This window comes from Myxine glutinosa, unplaced genomic scaffold (genome assembly GCF_964187855.1).
Source record: "Myxine glutinosa unplaced genomic scaffold, kmMyxGlut1.1 SCAFFOLD_806, whole genome shotgun sequence".
Taxonomy (NCBI): Eukaryota; Metazoa; Chordata; class Myxini; order Myxiniformes; family Myxinidae; genus Myxine; species Myxine glutinosa.
Genome location: NW_027616901.1, coordinates 134,117 through 159,107, shown reverse-complemented (window position 1 = coordinate 159,107; position 24,991 = coordinate 134,117). Strand labels below are relative to the sequence as shown.

Here is a 24,991-nt window from a genome sequence, read left to right as displayed (position 1 = left end):
GGTAGTAAATGCTATCATGTCATTAAAAGTGATCAAACAATCATGGTAGTAAATGCTATCATGTTATAAAAAGTGATCAAACAATCATGATAGTAAATGCGATCATGTTATTAAAAGTGATCAAACAATCATGGTAGTAAATGCGATCATGTTATTAAAAGTGATCAAACAATCATGGTAGTAAATGCTATCATGTTATTAAAAGTGATCAAACAATCATGATAGTAAATGCGATCATGTTATTAAAAGTGATCAAACAATCATGATAGTAAATGCAATCATGTTATTAAAAGTGATCAAACAATTATGGTAGTAAATGCTATCATGTTATTAAAAGTGATCAAACAATCATGGTAGTAAATGCTATCATGTTATTAAAAGTGATCAAACAATCATGATAGTAAATGCGATCATGTTATTAAAAGTGATCAAACAATCATGGTAGTAAATGCTATCATGTTATTAAAAGTGATCAAACAATCATGATAGTAAATGCAATCATGTTATTAAAAGTGATCAAACAATTATGGTAGTAAACGCGATCATGTTATCAAAAGTGATCAAACAATCATGGTAGTAAATGCTATCATGTTACTAAAAGTGATCAAACAATCATGTTAATAAACGCTATCATGTTATTAAAAGTGATCAAACAATCATGGTAATAAATGCTATCATGTTATTAAAAGTGATCAAACAATCATGGTAGTAAATGCTATCATGTTATTAAAAGTGATCAAACAATCATGGTAGTAAATGCTATCATGTTATTAAAAGTGATCAAACAATCATGATAGTAAATGCTATCATGTTATCAAAAGTGATCAAACAATCATGGTAGTAAATGCTATCATGTTATTAAAGGTTATCACAAACAATCATGATAGTAAATGCTATCATGTTATTAAAAGTGATCAAACAATCATGATAGTAATTGCTATCATGTTATTAAAAGTGATCAAACAATCATGATAGTAATTGCTATCATGTTATTAAAAGTGATCAAACAATCATGGTAGTAAATGCTATCATGTTATTAAAAGTGTTCAAACAATCATGGTAGTAAATGCTATCATGTTATTAAAAGTGTTCAAACAATCATGGTGGTAAACGTGATCTTGTTATCAAAAGTGATCAAACAATCATGGTAGTAAATGCTATCATGTTATTAAAAGTGATCAAACAATCATGATAGTAAATGCTATCATGTTATTAAAAGTGATCAAACAATCATGATAGTAAATGCTATCATGTTATTAAAAGTGATCAAACAATCATGGTAATAAATGCTATCATGTTATTAAAAGTGATCAAACAATCATGGTAGTAAATGCTATCATGTTATTAAAAGTGATCAAACAATCATGATAGTAAATGCTATCATGTTATTAAAAGTGATCAAACAATCATGGTAGTAAACGTGATCTTGTTATCAAAAGTGATCAAACAATCATGGTAGTAAATGCTATCATGTTATTAAAAGTGATCAAACAATCATGATAGTAAATGCTATCATGTTATTAAAAGTGATCAAACAATCATGATAGTAAATGCTATCATGTTATTAAAAGTGATCAAACAATCATGATATTAAATGCTATCATGTTATTAAAAGTGATCAAACAATTATGGTAGTAAATGCTATCATGTTATTAAAAGTGATCAAACAATCATGATAGTAAATGCTATCATGTTATTAAAAGTGATCAAACAATCATGATAGTAAATGCTATCATGTTATTAAAAGTGATCAAACAATTATGGTAGTAAATGCTATCATGTTATTAAAAGTGATCAAACAATCATGATAGTAAATGCTATCATGTTATTAAAAGTGATCAAACAATCATGATAGTAAATGCTATCATGTTATTAAAAGTGATCAAACAATCATGATCGTAAATGCTATCCTGTTATTAAAAGTGATCAAACAATTATGGTAGTAAATGCTATCATGTTATTAAAACAATTATATTTTACAATAATAATGTTACATTTCACTCTCTGACAACATGGACCAACTTCTATCCACTCATCCCAACTCTCTCTTCCTCATATGTGGTGACTTCAACTGTCATCATGCCACCTGGTTGGGTGTGGGTTCCTCTCTCACCAGTCATGGCACCTCAGCAAAGGACTTCTGTGACTCACTGGGATTGACACAATCTGTCAATTTCCCGACCCGGATCTCAGCCAATGGAGTTTCTTCTCTTCTAGACTTGGTTATGACAAACTTCCCTGCTAATGTCTGCTGCTCTTCTGCTGCTCCAATCGGTTCTTCTGATCATGTGCTTGTCAAAGTGGACATCTCTCTGGCCATTCTCAGAGAGCCTCCTCAGCGTCGAAGAGTCTGGCATTTCACTCAGGCCGACTGGGACGGGCTTCAAGCAGCCATCAATCGTCTGGATTGGTCTCCCATCTCCACTGCCTCTGACATCAATTCTTCCTGGGAATTCTTCCAAAGCAAACTGATCTCTCTCATGCACAGATTTATCCCATCTCGTCTTCAGTTGTCTTACCCTTCCTCCCGTCCATGGTACACCGAAACTTGTGGTGAGGCAGTTGCCCTGAAACAACTTGCCTTTGCCTCTTGGAAGGCTAATCTAACTGAAGGCAATCTCAGTTCCTTCCACCAAGCTCGGAACAAGTGTGTGTCTACCCTCAGGAGTGCCAGGAAGCACTATCTCTCCTCACTCAAGAACGAACTCTCAAACCTGTCTCCTTCCTCCAAATCCTGGTGGCGTCTGGTCAAATCCGTTTCTGGTGTTTGTTCCCCCTCCATCCCCTCCCTTACCTCAAATGGCCACACAGTTGACATTGCACGTGACAAAGCCGAATGCCTCAACTCTGTGTTTGCTTCAAAATCTTTCGTCCCAAACCCATCTCTCTCTGTTCCCACCTTTCCCAGTCGAACCCAACTGCTCCTGGACTCTGTGTCCTTCTCTCCTGACAAGGTGGAGGAGTTTTTGTCTAACCTCGACTCTGATTCTGCAACTGGACCAGACGGCATCAGCCCACGGGTCCTAAAATCCTGCTCTGCCGCTCTATCTCACCCTCTCTCTGTTCTTTTCACCCTATCTTTTGCTCAAGGTCATCTGCCAGCATCGTGGAAATCAGCAAACATTACCGCTTTACACAAAAAAGGTGCAAAAACAGATCCTTTTAACTACAGACCAATCAGCCTGCTCCCAATTATCAGCAAAGTCATGGAATCCATCATTGCTTCGGATATGAAATCTTTCCTCTTCTCCAATGGCTTGATCTCTGATCATCAATTTGGATTCAGACCAGGTCATTCTACTCTGGACATGCTGCTTCTCCTGTCTCAACAATGGATGGAGGTCCTCAATGCCAAACAGGAAATCAGAGCTGTCTCCCTTGACATATCACGTGCCTTCGATACGGTCTGGCACCCAGCTCTGCTCACCAAACTCTACTCCTATGGTATCCATGGAAATCTCCATGCATGGCTTGCGGACTTCCTCTCTGGTCGTAGTCAACGTGTGGCCCTGAATGGATTTCTCTCATCTCCCCTTCCTGTTCAGGCTGGAGTTCCCCAAGGCAGTGTGCTGGGCCCTGTGCTTTTTCTGGTCTTTATCAATGATCTTACCGTAAAACATTGCTTCAAAAAGGGGACCAAAAAACAACAACTACCACGGTCCCCGAAAAGGCCAACCCCCGCTTTGCGGGGAAAAATGGCCTCTAAACGGTGGTTTTTATCAATGATCTCTCCGACTCTCTGGAAAATCCTCTCTATCTCTTTGCTGATGACTCCACTCTCTGCCGCTCCATTCCTCTTCCCTCAGATCGGCAGTCTGCAGCCTCCTCACTCTCTGAAGACCTGGACAAAATCACAGACTGGTCAAACAAGTGGAACATGTCTTTCAATCCTGACAAATCTCACACTCTTACTATGTCTCTCCGAAAAGATCGACTGGACAACCCTCCCATCTACTTTCTCAACAATCCTCTCCAAGAAGTTCTGTCGCTCAAGCTTTTGGGTCTCACTATATGCCATGATCTTTCTTGGGAAAACCACATTTCCAAGCTGGCCTGCAAAGCCAGTCGCCGACTGGGCATCCTCCGTCGTGCGAAATCCTTCCTAGGCACACCTGAGCTCCTCACCACATACAAGGCTTTCATCCGCAGCTCAATGGAATACTGTTCTCCCCTATGGGCTGGTGCTCCTGCCTCACACCTAGCTCGGCTTCATGCTGTTGAAACCAAAGCTTTCAGAATCATTGGAATCTCCCGCGATGAAGCTATCTCTGAGGGCCTTTCACTCACTCACCGCAGGCAGGTAGGTGGTCTTTCTGTCTTCTACCGACTCCTCTCCGGCCTTGCTCCCCCAGCTCTCTCTGTGCTCTGTCCCCCAAATATTCCTACAGGTCGCACAAGATCTGCCAGCAAGCCTCTGATGGTTAAACTGCCGAAATCTCGGCTCTCTGCTCACCTTCACTCCTTCATGCCTCTTTTCTCCCGCCTCTGGAACAAACTCCCACACTCCCTTCAATCCCACTCCTCCCTCCAGGTCTTTAAAACAGCTGTTCACCACCATCTCTTATCTTCCCCCATCCAAAACCTTGATCTTTTCTACCCCCACTAATTCACCCCAGATCCACCTTGTTTGTAATTCCAACTTCTTTCCTGGTAGTCCTGGCAGTGTCCATATGTTTTATGCCTCTCCCACCCCCTTTCCCATGCCTCCCCCCCAAAGCCCTCTCCCTCCCACAGATCTCTCGATGTCTCCATGTCTCTCGGTTACTGCTCTCAAATGTTGTGTTTGTGTCCTTTCCCCTCTCTCCCCATCTTGTCTACCGCTCCCGATGTTATTTGTTTTATGTGTCGGTTTGTCGGTAATGTGTCGGTTTGTCTTTCTGTGTGCTAAATGTTCGCTCTTTCACGAGCCTCGATCTTCTATACAAAAAAAAAAAAAAGTAAAAAAAAAGTGATCAAACAATCATGATAGTAAATGCTATCATGTTATTAAAAGTGATCAAACAATCATGATAGTAAATGCGATCATGTTATTAAAAGTGATCAAACAATCATGAGAGTAAATGCGATCATGTTATTAAAAGTGATCAAACAATCATGATAGTAAATGCTATCATGTTATTTAAAGTGATCAAACAATCATGATAGTAAATGCGATCATGTTATTAAAAGTGATCAAACAATCATGATAGTAAATGCTATCATGTTATTAAAAGTGATCCAACAATTATGGTAGTAAATGCTATCATGTTATTAAAAGTGATCAAACAATTATGGTAATAAATGCTATCATGTTATTAAAAGTGATCAAACAATCATGAGAGTAAATGCTATCATGTTATGAAAAGTGATCAAACAATTATGGTAGTAAATGCTATCATGTTATTAAAAGTGATCAAACAATCATGGTAGTAAATGCTGTCATGTTATTAAAAGTGATCAAACAATCATGGTAGTAAACGCTATCATGTTACTAAAAGTGATCAAACAATCATGGTAGTAAACGCTATCATGTTATTAAAAGTGATCAAACAATCATGGTAGTAAATGCTATCATGTTATTAAAAGTGATCAAACAATCATGGTAGTAAACGCTATCATGTTATTAAAAGTGATCATACAATCATGGTTGCAAATGCTATCATGTTATTAAAAGTGATCAAACAATCGTGGTAATAAATGCTATCATGTTAGTAAAAGTGATCAAACAATCATGGAAGTAAACGCTATCATGTTATTAAAAGTGATCAAACAATCATGGTAGTAAACGCTATCATGTTATTAAAAGTGATCAAACAATCATGGTAATAAATGCTATCATGTTATTAAAAGTGATCAAACAATCATGGAAGTAAACGCTATCATGTTATTAAAAGTGATCAAACAATCATGGTAGTAAACGCTATCATGTTATTAAAAGTGATCAAACAATCATGGTAATAAATGCTATCATGTTATTAAAAGTGATCAAACAATCATGGAAGTAAACGCTATCATGTTATTAAAAGTGATCAAACAATCATGGTAATAAACGCTATCATGTTATTAAAAGTGATCAAACAATCATGGTAATAAATGCGATCATGTTATTAAAAGTGATCAAACAATCATGGAAGTAAACGCTATCATGTTATTAAAAGTGATCAAACAATCATGGTAGTAAACGCTATCATGTTATTAAAAGTGATCAAACAATCATGTTAATAAACGCTATCATGTTATTAAAAGTGATCAAACAATCATGGTAATAAATGCTATCATGTTATTAAAAGTGATCAAACAATCATGGTAGTAAATGCTATCATGTTATTAAAAGTGATAAAACAATCATGGTAGTAAACGCTATCATGTTATTAAAAGTGATCATACAATCATGGTTGCAAATGCTATCATGTTATTAAAAGTGATCAAACAATCGTGGTAATAAATGCTATCATGTTATTAAAAGTGATCAAACAATCATGGTAGTAAATGCTATCATGTTATTAAAAGTGATCAAACAATCATGGAAGGAAACGCTATCATGCTACTAAAAGTGATCAAACAATCATGGTAGTAAACGCGATCATGTTATTAAAAGTGATCAAACAATCATGTTAATAAACGCTATCATGTTATTAAAAGTGATCAAACAATCATGGTAGTAAATGCTATCATGTTATTAAAAGTGATCATACAATCATGGTTGCAAATGCTATCATGTTATTAAAAGTGATCAAACAATCATGGTAGTAAATGCTATCATGTTATTAAAAGTGATCAAACAATCATGGTTGCAAATGCTATCATGTTATTAAAAGTGATCAAACAATCGTGGTAATAAATGCTATCATGTTATTAAAAGTGATCAAACAATCATGGTAGTAAACGCTATCATGTTATTAAAAGTGATCAAACAATCATGGAAGTAAACGCTATCATCTATCTATAATTCCAGTAATCTCTGTGTGTATGTTTGTATGTTTGTATGTTTGTATGTTTGTATGTTTGTATGTCTGTATGTCTGTGACCGCTGTTTCTCGACAACCACGGGTCCGATATACTTGAAACTTGCCAGGTATATTGCTGGGGACCCGAGGATGTGCCTTTTCAAGGTTTCATATTAATCGGAGAAGTAGTTACCGAGCTATGTCCAAAAAACGATTCAACCAATCAGAGAGCAGCGAGCTATCACGTGTGCCGAACGTGGCGAACAGACTCTGCCTCGGACGGCACATTTGAGAGCGTATTCATTTATTTCACGTTGGAAAACTATGTTGCCGTTAAACTATGTTTTAAAACTAATTAAAACTAATTTGCGATTCATCGTAACTGCGATTTGCGACCTTCCGGACAGTGAAGACTGCACTTCCGGCAGCCAATCACAGAACGCGTTGTTGCGTAGGCGTGGCAGATGTGAGAGCGAGCCGAGCCGAGCGCGTGCGCCATTACGGTTCGTAATTCGATTTCTTCTGGAGAAAATAATAATTTCTCGATTTCTTATGCGCATTATTTCTCCCAATTCAGTCAGAGCGAAGGGCGGAAGCGAAGAGCGTTGTTTTTTTTGTTTACGGGCGTACGGGCGGGGTAGAGCGTACGGGTAGCGTTTTTTTTTTTTTTTGGCAAGGAACGGGCACCCACGTACGGGCATGCCCTAGTTTTATTAAAAGTGATCAAACAATCATGTTAATAAACGCCATCATGTTATTAAAAGTGATCAAACAATCATGTTAATAAACGCTATCATGTTATTAAAAGTGATCAAACAATCATGGAAGTAAACGCTATCATTTTATTAAAAGTGATCAAACAATCATGTTAATAAACGCTATCATGTTATTAAAAGTGATCAAACAATCATGTTAATAAACGCTATCATGTTATTAAAAGTGATCAAACAATCATGTTAATAAACGCTATCATGTTATTAAAAGTGATCAAACAATCATGGTAGTAAATGCTATCATGTTATTAAAAGTGATCAAACAATCATGGAAGTAAACGCGATCATGTTATTAAAAGTGATCAAACAATCATGTTAATAAACGCTATCATGTTATTAAAAGTGATCAAACAATCATGTTAATAAACGCTATCATGTTATTAAAAGTGATCAAACAATCATGTTAATAAACGCTATCATGTTATTAAAAGTGATCAAACAATCATGGTAGTAAATGCTATCATGTTATTAAAAGTGATCAAACAATCATGGAAGTAAACGCGATCATGTTATTAAAAGTGATCAAACAATCATGTTAATAAACGCTATCATGTTATTAAAAGTGATCAAACAATCATGTTAATAAACGCTATCATGTTATTAAAAGTGATTAAACAATCATGGTAGTAAATGCTATCATGTTATTAAAAGTGATCAAACAATCATGGAAGTAAACGCGATCATGTTATTAAAAGTGATCAAACAATCATGTTAATAAACGCTATCATGTTATTAAAAGTGATCAAACAATCATGTTAATAAACGCTATCATGTTATTAAAAGTGATCAAACAATCATGTTAATAAACGCTATCATGTTATTAAAAGTGATCAAACAATCATGTTAATAAACGCTATCATGTTATTAAAAGTGATCAAACAATCATGGTAGTAAATGCTATCATGTTATTAAAAGTGATCAAACAATCATGGTAATAAATGCTATCATGTTATTAAAAGTGATCAAACAATCATGGAAGTAAACGCTCTCATTTTATTAAAAGTGATCAAACAATCATGTTAATAAACGCTATCATGTTATTAAAAGTGATCAAACAATCATGTTAATAAACGCTATCATGTTATTAAAAGTGATCAAACAATCATGGTAGTAAATGCTATCATGTTATTGAAAGTGAAAGTGATGCTCTACCATTACGTTTTTTATTCAGTGTGAAACACAAACAAACCGATTGTTAAAATGACCATCAAATATCGAAAGCATCGGTGTTATGGGTCTTCCAACGACAAAGTACGTAAAGGCCTTAGCCTTTGTGCTTTCAGGCCACTTCAGACAAATTATCCCAGGTTTCTTAATACAGTAGTATTATTTTGGTCATAATAATAACGTAACGTTAATATTAGAGTAAATCTAATCATAACACTAATCCCTTCGTCGTGACTACAAAGTTACTGGAGGTTAAAATATATCATATATCACAATCTGCATTCTCCACTTTTTCGTTTTTCATTCAGTGTGATACACAATCAAAGTGATTGTTAAAATCATGTCGAAAGCATTCGCGTCATCGGTCTTCCAGCAACACAGTTCGTATAGGCCAATTATACTGTACTAACTAACGTTCATTACCCTGCGCTCACGAAGTGAAAAGCGGGGTTCAGCATTCAGTTACATCCGAACGTGTGTGTGCCGTGTCTGCATTTTAAAAATTCATTTTCTTGGCAACCGTTGGTCCGATTGACATGAAATTTTCACCACAGGAGGGCCTCCTGTAGAATATTTTAATGAATATTATGACGTCATGGGTCACGTGGTACAGGCGCCATCTTGGAAAAATCGAAAAAAGGTTGCACCTCTATATCTCCGAAACCGCTCCATGGAAAAAATTGAGACCTGGCTAATTGTCACCGACTCCCCTTGGGGAATACGATATGTTAATGATGATGTCATTGGGGCCTTCGTTATGACGTCATAATTCGACACATACAACACTTATACATCCGATCATTATTCATTTTTTTCCAGCAACTGTTGGTCTGATGGACACGAAATTTTCACCATAGGAGCGCCTCCTTCTTTAGAATATTTTAATGATAATCATGACGTCATAGGTCATGTGTTACAGGCGCCATCTTGGAAAAACCGAAAAACGTTGCACCTCTATATCTCCAAAACTGCTCTATGGAAAAAATTGAAATGTGGCTCATTGTAAATAACTCCATATGGGGAATTGGTGTTGTTAACGATGACATCATTGGTGCCATAATTATGACGTCATAATTCGACAGGGACAACGCTTAGTCTGGTCAGTTTGAAATTTATTGAGCATGATCTCTGCAACAATTATATTCGGGAATATAAATTTATGATGTCATCGCTCACGTGATCTGGCCAGACTCCACTCGCATCTTCTCTCCTCTATCTTTTATGACTGAGAATCTTACTACAATTAACCAAATGTCCGTCCGTCTGTTCGAAGGTACCCGTAAAAACTGCTGAACCGATCGCAAAGATATTTTGGGTGGGTAATCCTGGGACCCCTGGGAGTAAAATAGGCTATTTAGTTTTCACAATTTCAGCTTTGGTCTCCAGCATTCTCAGGTTTGGACTCCTGCCTAACATTCGCGTTCGCATAACGTCCATTGTTCTCATTGTGACGACGCACAAACGGCTGCACACGGGAAAGCAACATGTCTCCATCATTCGCTAACAGATCGCTGTCTCCATCGATCTTGCCAAGGCCGTAACAGCTATCGGCTCAAAATTATTTTAACTGTTGATTTGGTACAGTTACACGTATCGGGAATTTGGTACACGTATCGGGAGTACATACGACATAGCGATTGTGAACACGATTATCGATCACGATTCACGATCACGATCATCACGATCATAGTGTATCGATCACGATTTGAAACACGATGGAATAATATTTACCGATATGAACAGTGATGTGGCTTTTATTGAAATTCTCAAGATACTGTTTAGATTTTGATGATTTGCGTGTGATATGATTCAACGGATGTTTATATGAATCGTTTAAAAAAAAAAAAAAAAAAAAAAAAAAGACTCCTCCTTGTGGGCTTGCTTCGATCTCTCCACGACATCAAAGTTTGAGTATTTTCCCATTCGTGTCTTTGTCAGGTTTCCACTGGTTGTTTTGTTGTGTATGTGTTATTGTGTGTTTCTGTTTGGTTTTGGTTTTGTGATTATTGCAAATTTGTGTGTGGTTGGTCGTTTTTTTGTTCGCACCTCGTGCGCGGCCTGGTCTCTCCGGGCTCCCTCCCCCCCCCCCCCCAACCCCTTCCCCCCGTAGGTATTTTGTGAATGTGAATTCTTTCCTTCATAGTATTTGCTTGTTTCTTTGATTTTCTTTTCTCCCCCCTACCTCTCACGAACATCTTACTCTTTGTCCAACGTTTTAAAAACAAAACAAACAAATAAACAAACAAAAAAATTCTTTATTAATTCTTTCTCTCCTCCCGGACACGTGCCTGTTCGCTCTCCTCCTCGTCTCGACTTGTGCCCCGCCCCCTATATCTCGATTTTCTTCCACCTCTGCTCCTTCTTTCTCAGATCCACGTCCTCACTTTGGAGACTTTTCCCAGATTATTTTTCATGGTTTTGTTTGGATATTATTTAAATATGTTTAAACCGCAGCCGTGATGCTGACGCCGCCCCCCCCTCCCCCCCCCCAGAATTTCCATGTTTTAAACGTTTCCCAGTGTTGGGCTAGTGTTGGGCTAGCGGCTAGGGTGCCGGCTTAGGATCCTAGGATCCTGGGTTCGAATCCCGGTCGATCGCTGAATTAACGCCAGGGGGGTTGACTCAGCCTGTCATCCTTCCGAGGTCGGCTAATTTGAGTACCAGTTCACTGGTAATTCCCTGTTTGTCATTAAGGGCGGCAAAAAGGGTTGGCGTCAGGAAGGGCATCCGGCCGTAAAACATTGCTTCAAAAAGGGGACCGAAAAACAACAACAACCACGGTTCCCGAAAAAGGCCAACCCCCGCTTTGCGGGGAAAAAATGGCCTCTAAAGGTGGTTATATAAACGTTTCCCAGTGTGTACCCTTGATTAGAATAGGTACACCGTATCCCTGCGGGTCGTAAGAGATGACCAAGAGGGTTGGCATCAGGAAGGGCATCCGGCCATAAAAACATTGCCTCAAAAAGAGAACCATGACAATTACATCTACATATGGGCAGGGTACAGCCCGAAGTGGAGATCGGTTTTTGAGGTTAGGGACAATGACAGGGAGATCAGGAGAAGTGGTGGAAGTATTGGTCAGAAGAAGAGTGGACATATGTTGTGTGCAAGAGACGAGATGGAAGGGAAGTGGTGTGAGAATGGTGAAGGGTAGGCAGGGACAGAAATACAAGTTTATGTGGCAAGGGTGCCCGGAGGGCGTGAATGGTGTTGGTGTCCTGTTTTCTGAGGAGTTTGTAGACAGTGTGGTGAGTGTGACTAGAGTGAGTGATAGGTTGATGATGGTGAAAATGATGATTGGAAAGCTCTTGGTGAACGTCATCTCGGGATATGCTCCGCAGGTTGGTCGGAGCGATGAAGAGAAGGACAGGTTCTGGTGTGCGATAGAGAAGCTGATGGAAAACGTGAAAGATGAGGAAGTTGTTGTGGTAGGAGGAGACCTAAATGGACATGTGGGAAGGAGTATGGATGGTTTTGAGGGAGTTCATGGGGGTTACGGATATGGTGGGAGAAATGGAGAAGGTGAAAGGATTTTGGAGTTTGCTGATGGAGCTGATTTGTTGATTTGTAATACTCAGTTCCAGAAAGAGGATAATAAGCTTGTTACATACACGTCAGGTGGGTCGACGACAACCGTTGACTACCTGATGGTGCGTAGGCGAGATAGGGGGCACCTCCGGGACACAAAGGTGATCCCGGGGGAGGAGGCTGTTTCGCAGCACCACTTGGTTGTCTGCGACATAAGGGTGAAAGGTGCGAGGAGAGCTCGGCGGGTGAAGTACCAACCGAGAATGAAGGTGTGGAGGTTGAAAGAGGTGACAGTAAGGGAGGCATTAAAAGAGAGGCTGAGTAGGGTAGAGGATGATGTGGTTGAGCTTGAAAGTGGTTGGATGTCAATGAAAGCTAGTCTGTTGGGAGCCGTTGGTGAGGTATGTGGATGGACAAAAGGACCACCGAGGCACTCGGAAACATGGTGGTGGGATGATGAAGTTGGAAAGAGGATTGACGAGAAGAGGAAGAAGTTCAAGGAGTGGCAGAAGGCGAAGGGTATGGGAGCAGAAACAGCAGAGCATGAAAGTTATAGGGCAGCTAGCTAGGCTGCAAAGAAAGAGGTAGCAAAGGCGCAGGAGGCATGTAGGAAAATGTTCGGAGAACGCTTGGATTCGGAAGAGGGTCAGAAAGCAGTATTCAGGATTGCAAAGCAGATAGCGAAAGAGAGGTGTGATGTGATGGGGGTGAGCTGCTTGAAGGATGAAGTGGGACAAATCGTTGTCGACCCAGATGGAATTAAAGGAAGATGGAAAAGATATCTGGAAATGCTGTTGAATACAGAGAATGAATGGGATGGCAACATAGAGAGTAACCCAGTTTTAGGACCGGCAGAGAAGATAACTGAGAAGGAAGTTGAGGAAGCGATAAAAGCAATGAAGGGTAGAAAAGCGGGAGGGCCGACGGGAGTTGTGGGAGATATGTTGAAGGCAGCAGGAAGTTGGGGTGTGAAGAGAATGACAGAGATCTGTAATCTGGTGGTGAAAGAAGGCTGCATTCCAGTGGATTGGGAACTGAGTACCCTCGTCCCTCTATACAAGGGGAAAGGTGACCCTCTGGAGTATGGCTCGTACCGAGCGATAAAGTTATTGGAGCATGGAATGAAGGTATTGGAAAGGGTGTTGGAGAGGAGGATAAGGAAGAAAGTGAAGATCGACGAAATGCAGTTTGGATTTATGCCAGGAAGAGGAACGACAGACACGCTTTTCATTGTGAGGCAGTTGCAGGAGAAGTACATGGAGAAGAGGAAGAAGTTGTTTCTTGGGTTTGTTGATCTGGAGAAAGCATTCAATCGGGTTCCACGCAAAGTATTGACATGGGCATTGAGGAAGTTAGGAGTGGAGGAATGGTTGATCAGAGTCGTGATGGCAATGTACAAAAGAGCGCACAGCTGTAAGGACGAAGGACGGGAACAGTGGTGAGTTTGAGGTGAAGGTGGGAGTGCATCAGGGGTCGGTACTAAGTCCACTACTATTTGTAGCTGTGATGGAGGTGCTGGCTCAGAACGTAAAGGAGGGTTTACCGTGGGAGTTGTTGTATGCAGATGATCTGGTGTTGATTGCGGAAAGTATGGATGGACTGAAGGAAAAGATGAACACGTGGAAGGAATGTATGGAGACAAAAGGTCTGAAGGTGAATATCGGAAAGACGAAGGTGATGGCAAGTGGTAAAGCATGTGGTGAGGTGGAAAGAACTGGGGAGTGGCCCTGTGCTGTGTGTAGGAAGGGTGTCGGAGTGAACTCCATTCAGTGTACAATGTGCGCTGAGTGGGTTCATCAAAAATGTAGTGGTCTGAGAGGGTCATTAACCAGTGTGGCAGCTACATTCAAATGTAAGGTGTGCACAGAGGGAGCTGCAGATGGAGGAAATGTTGAGTTGGATCTTGGAGATGGCATGAAGCTGGAAGGTGTGAAAACATTTTGCTACCTCGGAGACATGCTGAATGGAGAAGGTGGATCAGACTCGGCAACGGTTGCTCGAGTGAGATGTGCATGGAAGAAGTTTCGGGAATTGAGTGGCGTGCTGATGATGAGGGGAGTGTCGTTGAAGCTGAAGGGAAAGGTGTATGCTGCATGTGTGAGAAGTGTTATGATTTATGGGAGCGAGACATGGGTAATGAACGTAGAGCAGCAACGAAGGTTGGAAAGGGTGGAAATGCGAATGGTTCGACGGATGTGCCGAGTATCGTTGAGAGAGAGGAAGACAAATGATGAATTGCGAAAGATGATGGGAATAGAGCCTGTGATTGATGCTGTGAAGAGGAACAGGTTGAGATGGTTTGGTCATGTGTTGAGGAAGGATGAAAGTGACTGGTTGAGAAGAGTGATGGAAATGAATGTAGAAGGAAGTAGAAGACGGGGAAGACCGAGAAAGACTTGGCTAAAGATGGTGGAAGAAGAAATGCGGGCAAGGGGATTAACAAGGAGAGATGCAGAAAATAGGGCAAAATGGAGAAGATTGTAATGGGGACCGCAAGGCTAACTCCTGCTCTCGCAGGGAAAATGGCCTTTAAAATGCATGTTGTTGTTGTTGTTGGTGTTTAACTGTTCCTATAATGTATTTGCACATCTCCTTCCTTCACTGTTGTTTTTATGCCGGATTTATGTGTCCTTGCTCCCCTTCCTCTATTCCTGTCGTTCGTTACTCTGCTTGCTGCCCACCCCACGTCTCCACTTGCAGTGCATTGCTTTTTTCCTCCTCTGTCACCTCTATTCTATTGGTGTGTGTGTGTGTGTGTGTGTGTGTGTGTGTGTGTGTGTTTTTCTTTTCAATATTTGTGGAAAATCTATTGTACTGCTTCCTATATATTTCAATTTAAGGAAAGGAATGTTTTAAAATAAATTTGAAAGGTGAAGCAGTGCAGTCCCAACTAAAGTAGCCTTTCTGTGGACTAATCATCCTCAGTGGATTTCTGTTCTTTCATCATCATCATCATCATCATCATCATCATCATCATCATCAGTAGCCCCAGGCATCCTCCCTGGAAATCGCAAGTGCCGTCCTTCATAGCCACTCTGATCATTTTCCTCCAGAGATTGGGTGGAGAAGAAATGTTAAGTAGTTGTACATATTGTGCGAGTTGAGAGCAAGTTGTAATTCAGTGTACAGTGTCAAGTTCAAAGTGACAGTGTGGGTAGCACGGGTCCTGAGTTAGGTCGAGTTTGTGTTGTTTATGTTTTGAGTGTGTGGCGATAACTGGAACAGAGTCTAGATAATGTTACTCTGGGGGAGTGTGGGAGGGTTTGTTCAGATGGATGGATCATCGGACATGGTTCATTAAGTATTTTATTGTTGTGCTATTTCTGTTCCTTGACAAGGTAAAGTTGTCGTGACCTCGGACAACTTGGCAGTATGAGTAAGGGTTAGCCCATGGGAAGAATTTATCCAAATTGAGGAAGTGTAAATGTGGGATTTGCATTTGTAAATTTGTCCCCTTTTTTTTATCCTTAACGATGCAATTAATTGCACATAATCGCTAGATATTGTCTGTTAAAAGAAACCTTGGAGATAATCACATGTAATACCTAGATCATCTATTTATTAACTTGGGACAAATGTGTGTGTAATGTAATTGGATGAATGCACACAGGAGTGGAATGATAAACCCAGATGAATGTTGTCTGGTTGTCTACTACACACTCATAATTTTACTTATGGATACTGTAAAATAAAAATGAAGCTTTTGACTTCTTTAGACATTACTTGAAAAGTCAAAGAGAGTAATAGGTCGAAAGAGGAGGGTGGGATAGAAGATAAGCAACAAACAATTATGTAAGCATTGAAAACTGTTCTTGATTAAAGAACTGCATAAAAGTATGGATTGAATTTTAAAAATCCACCAAACATACAGCATAGCAATACATGCTAATTGACATTAATGTCCAGTTACAGATATGCTGTCATGGCTAAAAATATTGGCACCCTTGCACTTTTTTCAAATAATGCACCATTCCTTCCAGAAAATTGTTGAAATAAAAGAATATATTTTGGTATCCACATATGTATTTCTTTGGTTTGCAGTGGAACAAAACAAAAAAAGCTGAAACAATTACTAAATCTTAGCTTATTCCAATTAGAAATCCTAATATGGTCTGGACAATATTGTTGGCACCTTTTAGAAGTTGTTGAAATAATTAGATTTCAAGCAGGTGATTCTCCTTTACTTTGGAATTGAACTCACCTGTGGTGTGTTAAATCACTCAATCAACCAGTTTGGATAGAGAAAGGAGTCATTCTTTGGTTTTGTGTCACTGTGTGCACCGCAATGAGCATGGAGAAAAGAAAGAAAGCCAGAGAATTGTCTGAGGAGGTCAGACACAATATCGTAGCAAAGCATGGACAATCTAAAGGCTACAAGTCCATCTCCAGAGACCTTGATGTTCCTGTATCCACCGTACGCAATGTTATGAGGGAGTTTAACGCCCATGGCACTGTCGCCAACCTCCCTGGAGGTAGGTCCAAGAGAAAACTTGATCGAAGATTGCAGCGAAAGATCATTCGAATGGTGGAGAAAGCATCTCGATCAACTGCCAAACAGATTGAAGCTGACCTTCAGACACAAGGTACGACAGTTTCAACGCACACCATCCGTCGCCATCTCAATGAAAGGGGGTTCTATGGTAGGATACCCAGGGGGACCCCTCTTCTGAGAGATGTAACTTGAACAAGCACACAAGCTTGAACAACCCAAAAACACACTTGAACGAGCCAAAATCCTTCTGGGAGAATGTCCTGTGGACAGATGCGACAAAATTAAAGCTTTTCGGTAAAGCACATCATCTCTATGTTTACAGAAAACAAAATGAAGCCTTCAATGAAAAGAACACCTTCTCTACAGTCAAACATGGAGGAGGTTTAGTGATGTTTTTGGGTTGTTGTGCTGCTTCTGGCACTGGGTACCTTGAATGTGTGCATGGCATCATGAAATCAGGAGATTACCAAGGCATTTTGGAGCACAATGTTCACCCAGTGTCAGAAAGCTGGGTCTCCGTCGAAGGTCATGGGTCTTGCAGCAGGACAATGACCCCAAACACACTTCAAACAGCACCCAGGAATGGTTCAAGACAAACTGCTAGACTGTTCTGAAGTGGCACTGAATCCATTGAAATCGAAATCCCATTGTACACCTGTGGGGAGATGTGAAAACAGCAGTTGGGAGAAGGCACCCTTCAAATCTGTGAGAACTGGAGCAGTTTGCAACAAAAAGAGTGGGCCAAACTGCCAGTAGAGAGGTGTCGGAAGCTCTTTCATGGTTATGGGAAGTGCTTGACTGCAGTTATTTTTTCCAAAGGCTGTGATACCAAATATTAAGTCAAGGGTGTCAATACTTTTGTCAATGCCATTTATTTTTATTTTCTGATTTAAAAGGATATATTAAGTTCTGAATCAAAAACAAAGGTTTTGTAATATTAACAGTGAAATAAAGAATTGTGGAGACCAAATACTTTTGTCAATTTCAACTTATTTTTTGAGAAAATTGTGAGTTCTTTGAAAAAAGGGCAAAGGTGCCAATATTTTTGCCCATGACTGAACAACAGGTTGTAGATGATTGGTTCGATTTCAACAAATGAATTATACTCAATCGAATAATACCTGTGGGTTATACTCAACGGATCAAGATCAATATGTTTTTTCGAAACAACAAATGAAAGTGGTTTTGCACATTGTTAACAGATTAATTAGAGAGGATGATCAATCAAGAGTTATATGTGATAACTAAGGGGTAGAAATGAGGAGGTTCACAGTTCAAATATCAGCCAAGTCATTTGTTATATTATATCAAAGACCTTCAAATGGTGCATGTTGTTTCCTTGCTTAATGCTTAACATTTAGAAAGGATAGAGCACGGACAAACTGTCATAGGTTGGCAACCATTGAGACAGTTTGATAAGTCAAATGGTCTCTTTCTGTGTTGAAGTTCCTTCGAAGAGAAGTTATCTTCTGGATATTGTAAACCGTGGTGTTTGTCAGTGTGTTTGTTTTCTCTTCCATCTATGGCGGCCGCATCCTGCGCTGCATTTGATAAGCTGCGCACACTTGCAAAGCTTACATTTCACTTTTGAAATGATGGGAGAACAGGCATGAATAATGTTGATGCCAAATTTTATTTTGCAAGCAGTATATTCTACACTCTTTATAGACAAAAAAGAGAAGATATACTTTGACTCTTACTTATTTTGCTCTATTTTCTAGATATTTTGCCATTTTCTTTTGTTCTTTTTTTCTCTGTTATTGGATTATTTACGATTTCTTAATCAGGCCATTTCAAATGTATAATCACAAGATGCTATTCCAATTCCAATTCCTGAGGAGCGTATTTTCTACAAGCAATACTTTTTATTAAGTTCCTCCATGTTTTATGTCGATAACTAAAATATCAGTCTTGGAATAATTGTAATTTACAAAACTAGGGCATGCCCGTACTATATCTATATCTAAAATTATATCCCCCCCCTCTATTTACATGAAATGGTTTGGTCCAAAGCGAACGGCTTGCGAGTACGGTGACAATCCCCCCCCTCTATTTACATGAAATGGTTTGGTCCAAAGCGAACGGCTTGCGGAGTTTGGTAAAGAAATCGCCATAGCGTGCACAAACGCGCAGGAAAGCGAAAGAATCGCAAATTAGTTTTAATTAGTTTTAAAACATCGTTTAACGCCAACATAGCGGCAACATAGTTTGCCAACGTGAAATAAATGAATACGCTCTCAAATGTGCCGTCCGAGGCAGAGTCTGTTCGCCACGTTCGGCACACGTGATAGCTCGCTGCTCTCTGATTGGTTGAATCGTTTTTTGGACATAGCTCGCTAACTACTTGTCCGATTAATATGAAACCTTGAAAAGGCACATCCTCGGGTCCCCAGCAATATACCTGGCAAGTTTCAAGTATATCGGACCCGTGGTTGTCGAGAAACAGCGGTCACAGACATACAGACATACAAACATACATACATACACACAGAGATTACTGGAATTATAGATAGATGAACTGTTATTATAAAGTTTTATGTAACATACTGTTTTGTTATATTTCAATTTTGTTTGCATGAGAACTTGAAGCACAAAAAAACTGAATTGAACTGAATTGAACTGAACTGAACTGAACTGAAGTGAACTGTACAAATCCAACTTCTGCTGCCTGATGTTGCACCACCATTTTCTGTGGGTGCTATAAGTATCTCAGTGCTGTGGATCTGAGTGAAACTAGTAGTGAAGCACAATTAACCTTTTTGGTGGCTTGAGAACTTTTAACTTTTTGTTTTTGACATTTTGTCCGTGAAATAATTTAAATTGATCAATTAACCTGGGTACTTTTGCTTACTTTTCCTGTCACTGTGTATGGATACTTTTGCTTGTTACTGTATAATGTAACTCTTTCTTCTTCTGGGTAATGAGACAAAAATGACAAAAGGAAAACAGACTAGTATCAAGTGGATAAATGAAACAAAACTGCAAGATCTTGATTATGCTGATGACCTGTGTTTAGTAACAGAAGTGCATGACATTGTGAAAATAGAGATAAAAAGGGTTTATATGAGCGCAAGGAAGATGGGGTTGAAGGTGTGTGTGCGTGTGTGTGTGTGTGTGTGTGTGTGTGTGTGTGTGTGTGTGTGTGTGTGTGTGTGTGTGTGTGTGCGCGCGCGCGCGTGTGCCTCATCCCCCCCAAAAAAACTCAATCAATATCCAGCGATTGACAATTGTAATTTATTAAACTGTGAAATGAACATGACTATTGTCCATAAATGCAAATATACGTTAAAAAACTGTAAACGCGCCCATAAAAAATAAAACCTCAATCGATATCTCTAATTTGAAAATTGTAATTTCTATAACTGTGAAATGAAAAACTCAATGAAAATTTACGTAAAAACTGGAAGTGCATCCGTAAAATAAATAAATCTTAATTGATATCTAGCAGCAGGTCGGTGATGCTTGCCATTAATCATAAAGATTCAATTTATTATGAAGATAATGAGACAATGAGAAAACCTACGTACGAAGCACGGTTTGAAGCACGGTCACACCAGTACCGATACAGTACAGTAACTATAGAAAGTCTACACTCCCTTTGAAAATTTTCACCTTTTGTTGCCATGTAGCCTGGAATTAAATTGCATTAAAACATACTTTTTCCACCTTTATTTACACATCGTAACCCACAACTTCCAAGTTTAAACAACACTACAAATTTCAGAGAATTTATTTAAAATACAAAACTAGAATATCTTGGTTGGATAAGTGTCAACCCCCCTTATAAGTAGCATTTGTAAATTAGCTCGGGTGTAACCATTCACCTTCAAAAATCACACATCAAGTTAATTGGCCTCCACCTGTGTTAAATGGTAGTGATACTCATTATTCCAAAAGAAAATCAGCTGTTACTGTAGGTTTCCTCTGCAGGGTAGTATATTTCACAGCAAATACTCAACCATGAGCACCAAGGAGCTTTCAAAAGACCTCTGGGATAAAGTTGTGGAAAGGCACAGATCAGGGGATGGATATAAAAATATTTCAAACGCCTTGAATATCCCTTGGAGCACAGTCAAGACAATCATTAAGAAGTGGAAGGGTATGGTACCACCAAGACCCGGCCTAGATCAGGACGTCACTCCAAACTGGATGACCAAGCAAGGAGGAGCTGATCAGAGAGGCCACCAAGAGGCTAATGGCAACTTTGAAAGAGCTGTGACAACAATATCCCAAACACTCTACAAATCTGGCCTGCACAGGAGGGTGGCAAGAAGGAAGCCATTACTCAAAAAATCCCACCTTGAGTCCCGTTCGAAGTGTGCAAAAAAGCACTCCGGAGATTCTGAAGGCATGTAGCAAAAACTTTCGTGGTCTGACAAAACCAAGATGGAACTTTTTGGCCTAAATGCAAAACATTACATTTGGCACAAACCGAGCACAGCTCATCACCCATCTAACACCATCCCTGCCGTGAAGCATGGTGGTGGCAGCATCATGCTATGGGGATGATTTTCAGTGGCAGGGACTGGGAGACTTGAAGGACAGAAGGGAAAATGGATAGAGCCAAATACAGGCAAATCCTTGAGGAGAACCTTCTTCAGAGTGCAAAAAACCTTATACTGCGGCAAAGATTTACGTTCCAACAGGACGATGTCCCAAAGCATACAGCCAAAGCAACACTGGAATGGCTTCAGAACAAGAACGTGAAAGTCCTCGAGTGGCCCAGGCAAAGCCCAGACTTGAATCCCATTGAGAATCTGTGGAAAGGCTTTGAGGCAATCTCATTTCCTTTCACAAAGCCCGGAACAAGTGTGTGTCTACCCTCAGGAAAGCCAGGAAACAATATCTCTCTACTCTCAAGAGTGAACTCTCAAACCTGTCTCCCTCTTCCAAATCCTGGTGGCATCTTGTCAAATCTGTTTCTGGTGTGTGTTCCCCCTCCATCCCTTCCCTTACCTCAAACGGCTACACAGCTGACTCTGCACGTGAAAAAGCTGAATGCCTCAACTCTGTGTTTGCCTCAAAATCTTGTGTTCCAAATCTCTCTCTCTCTCTGTACTCACTGTACCCAGTCGTACCCAGCTGCTCCTGGACTCTGTGTCCTTATTTCTTGACAAGGTGGATAAGTTTCTGTCAATCCTCGACTGATTCTGCAACTGGACCAGACGGCATCAGCCCACGGGTCCTAAAATCCTGCTCTGCCGCTCTTTCACACTCTCTCTCTGTTCTCTTCACCCTCTCTTTTGCTCAAGGTCATCTGCCTTCAGCTTGGAAATCAGCCAACATTACCGCTGTACACAAAAAGGTGCAAAAAACAGATCCTTGCAACTGCAGACCAATCAGCCTGTCCCAAACATCAGCAAAGTCATGGAATCCATCATTGCTTTGGATATCAAATCCTTCCTCTTCTCCAATGGCTTTTGTTGTTTGTTGTATCAATGATCTCTCCGACTCTCTGGAAAATCCTCTCTTTCTCTTTGCTGATGACTCCACTCTCTGCCGCTCCATACCTCATCCCTCAAATCGGCAGTCCGCAGCCTCCTCACTCTCTGCAGACCTGGTCAAAATCTCAGACTGGTCAAACAAGTGGAACATGTCTTTCAATCCTGACAAATCTCACACTCTCACGATGTCTCTTCGAAAAGACCTATCTTCGAAAAAACCGTCTGGACAACCCTCCCATCTACTCTCAACAATCCTCTCCAATAAGTTCTGTCACTAAATCTCTTGGGTCTCACAATCTGCCATGATCTTTCCTGGGAAAAACACATTTCCAAGCTGGCCTCCAAAGCCAGTCTCCGTCGGGCATTCTCCCGACGGGCATTCTCCGTCGTGCGGAGTCCTTCCTTGGCACACCTGAGCTCCTCACCACATACAAGGCTTTCATCCGCAGCTCAATGGAATACTGCTCTCCACTCTGGGCTGGTGCTCCTGCCTCACACCTCGCTCGGCTTCACGCTGTTGAAACCAAAGCTTTCAGAATCATTGGAATCTCCCGCGATGGAGCCGATTGTGAGGGCCTTTCACTCACTCACCGCAGGCAGGTTGGTGGTCTTTCTGTCTTCTTCTGACTCCTCTCTGGCCTAGCCCCCCAGCCCTGTCTGTCCCCCAAGTACTCCTCTAGGTTGCACAAGATATGCCTGCAACCCTCTTCTGGTGAAACTGCCAAAATCAAGACTCTCTGCCCACCTTCACTCTTTCATTCCACTTTTCTCCCACCTCTGGAACAAACTCCCTCACTCTCTTCAATCCCACTCATCCCTCCAGGTCTTTAAAACAGTTGTTCACCACCATCTCTTATCTTCCCCCATCCAAAACCTTGATCTTTTCTACCCCTGTTAATTCACCCCAGATCCACTTTTCTGAAATACCGACTTCTTTCCTGGAGGTCCTAGCAGTGTCCTAGTTGTGCCTGTGTACTTTTTGTGTTTTTTTACTGTGTTTTTTTTCCCTCCCCCCCCCCCCCCCCCCCGCTCCCTCATGCCCCTTCCCACACCTCCTCCCCCCAATCCCTCTTCCTCCCACAAATCTCCCGATGTCCCTGCTCTCAAATGTTGTACTTGTGTACTTCCCCCTCTCTCCCTATCTTGTCTCCCGCTCCCTTTATCATATGTTGTATGTGTCAGTTTGATATTTTGTCATTAATGTTAGCTCTTACACGAGCCTCGATCTTGTATTCAAAAAAATAAATAAAAGACTTAAAGATTGCTGTTCACCAACGCTCGCCATCCAACATGACACAGCTTGAGGAAATCTGCAAGGAAGAATGGGAGAAACTTCTCAAATTCAGATGTGCAAAGCCAAAGGCGCTTCTATGAAGTATTGATTCAAGGGGTTCAATACTTATGTAAATTAGATATTTCTGCATTTAATTTTTAAATCTTTTGTAAAGATTTGTAGAAACAAAATTTCACTCTGACATCATGGGGTGTTATTTGTCGATCATTGACAAAAATTTTCAATTTAATCCATTTTAAATTCAGGCTGAAACACAACAAAGTGGGAAAAAGTCAAGGCCATAGTCAAGTCAAGTCAAAATGTCAAGTGTTACAGATTCGTCACTTCCGCTGTTGTGGTTTTCACCCACTTGACATATGTCTGATATTATGTACTATTATTATTCTCAAAAGGTTTATTATTCAGGAACAGCTATCTAAAGTTAAAAAGGTTAACTTAAAATGATACAGGAAACCGAACCGGAAGACGAGCAGGTGAAGAGGAAGAGGCGGCGCGAACAAAGTTGGAGAAGACGCGTGACGTCAAGGCTCCATAGCGAGCCTGGTCTACCGAAAGTCGCGAGGAAATTTTGAGTTCCTTGAAGGGACATCCGGCGATAGGAATTATCGTTGGAGTGGAAAATCTACGTAGTCAGATTTGGGCGCTGAGATTTCTACGAATCCTCGCCTAGTCGCATCGGCTCAAGTAAGAGCCGTCGGCCATTTTGAACCCCGCGCCTTGAACACCTACAAAGGTTTTGTCTCGCGTCATCTTCACCCCAACATCCTACCGTTTGTCGGGGATGTGTGTGTGCGACCGCTTCGTCTCCAATTACGTTGCGGTTCGCTGAGTGAGCGGTGAAGGTGTCCCTCTGAAGGGCGCCGTTGTACAGTTTCGGCGGGGGCGATCACCATTGTCAACTGTACGCGATTCGAATATCGACTGGAGAGCGAGATTCGGGCTTCGACTGGATATCGTTTTAGCGACCGCTGGAGCGAATCATATTCGCCTTGGAAAAGGTTATAGAGACATTGATGAGTGTCCGTATCACTCGCTGGGAGCGCAGTGAGTTATTTGACTTTATTAATGGTACATAGAGTGCACTCTTAATTGCCATTTGTTGTACCGTTATTCCTGTGTGATTTTCAATATATTATTTGTTCATTTATAATCATTGGTGTGGTTTCACTATTGATTTCTAACAGAGTAACATATTTTTCTGCCGTGGCTCCTCTCGGGGTTCGGAGGTGTACCGAGACCAGGAGATCGTAGATGAATGCGTAACACAAGTCAAAAGTCAAAATGTGAATACGTTCTGAAGGCAACCGTATATACCTTCTATAATCACAGGTAACTGTGAACCTGAACATGTAAATCCATAAACTTAC

General features: G+C 40.5%; 1 protein-coding gene across 6 annotated transcripts in view; it reads left to right on the top strand.

The window, feature by feature from the left end:
• The window catches only part of LOC137416111 (protein ENL-like), a 66,036-nt gene that overhangs the window by 12,504 nt on the left and 28,541 nt on the right, over nt 1-24,991 (top strand). The window lies entirely within an intron of this gene.